Here is a 1,603-nt window from a genome sequence, read left to right on the forward strand (position 1 = left end):
AAAGAAAAATGGTGTTGTATGGTCGGTATTGTCACATTTTGTGGCCGCCAGTCAAATCTAGTGTCCTAATAGCCATTGCTAGGGCCGCGCAGAGCACCACGATGGTGGCGACACTGCTGGTGTGTTTGTTAAAGGGTTTTAGATCGATGCTGTAATAAAAATTGATTAATGTAAAAAAAGTAAGAATGTTTTTTTTTTTAAAAAAAAAAAAAGTGAAAAAGTAAAAATGTTTGGTATGAAAAAAAAAAAAAAAAATTGTTTGTAGTGATTTTTTTTTATTTGAATAGTAATAAAAAGTGATTGATGTGATGTAAAAGAAAGAGAAGGTTGAAAAAATGAAAAAGTGAGATGAATAGTGTTGAACCAAAATCGTTTACCAAACGGGGCCTTGAGTGTGGTGCTACAAGAACTTCTCAATTTTAATTTATACAAAACACTTCCAAAAGTAAATTTAATCACTTAACCATTACTTTAACACTCCCCTAACGTGTAGGTTCAAACTCTCTTTTAATAGATAAGTGCGTGAAATATTTAATTGAAATGAAATGTGAAATTGATGGAGTCAAGTTTCGATCTTAAGACCTTTGACTCAGATACCATGTTAAATTACCACTTATCCCAAAAGCTTAACCTGATAGGAATAGATAAATTTAAACACTTAACCATTACTTTAACATTACCCAATCAATTTTCAATTTGTCTCAAATATGGTCCCGACCAAATCAATTCTTACATTTTTTTTTTTCAAAATTCAAAATTTAAAACACTTGTCAAAATTTTATCAAGTGTATCCATACTTTGGTGAAAATTATTAACAAATAATTCAAAATATAAGACAGCTTTTATAGCATAAAACACTTTTAAATACAGTAAAACCACTTATTATATTTATATTACGTACAAAATATTTGTTCAAACTAAAAAAAAAAATTACAAAAAATCAACCATTAAGTGGCCTCCCCAAACTAGTTTTTTTTTTTTTTGGCTATTTTGGTGAGCCAAATCACTAAAAATCACAAAAAAAACACTCTCCAACAACCTCACTAAAATAGTCTTACTCACTATCTTTAGTGAATATTATCTCATCAAATGAATAAAAAATAATATAATTTTATCTCTCATTCTCTATTCTTTGAAAAAAGTTAAAAAAAACAAAAAGAAGAAAGAAATATTTGAAAATGAATGTTTAAATCAAATAGTGAAACTTGATAGTTAAAATAGCGAAGTTGTTATAAATGCTCAAAAAAAGTTAGTTAAAATAGAAAAAAAAAATAAAGACAAAAATTTATTCAGAACCAGTCTGGAGGAAATATCTTTCAACCCATTTAAATATTGCAAAGTGTCAATAAACATTTAAAACTCACATTAAATTATTAAGGTCATTAAGATCATTAATAATAGTTTATTAACTTAGACTAACATTTTAAATGTTTATAGATAGTTGACATTATTTTAAATGTATTGAAAGATATTTTCTCCAAACTAATTTAGCAAAAATTTCTGTCCAAAAAATAATGCTCTTAACAAGAGAAAAAGAAGGACGATCAGTGTCAAATTTTAAAAGCCCGGTCATGATCCAAAATACCCGAACCCGCTTGTGTGG

The 1,603-nt window shown here is 27.4% G+C and overlaps 1 protein-coding gene across 1 annotated transcript in view; it reads left to right on the plus strand.

The window, feature by feature from the left end:
- Positions 1–1,603, plus strand: part of LOC132178366 (elongation factor 1-alpha-like) — a 2,450-nt gene that overhangs the window by 493 nt on the left and 354 nt on the right. The window lies entirely within an intron of this gene.

This window comes from Corylus avellana, chromosome ca4, assembly GCF_901000735.1.
Source record: "Corylus avellana chromosome ca4, CavTom2PMs-1.0".
Taxonomy (NCBI): domain Eukaryota; kingdom Viridiplantae; phylum Streptophyta; class Magnoliopsida; order Fagales; family Betulaceae; genus Corylus; species Corylus avellana.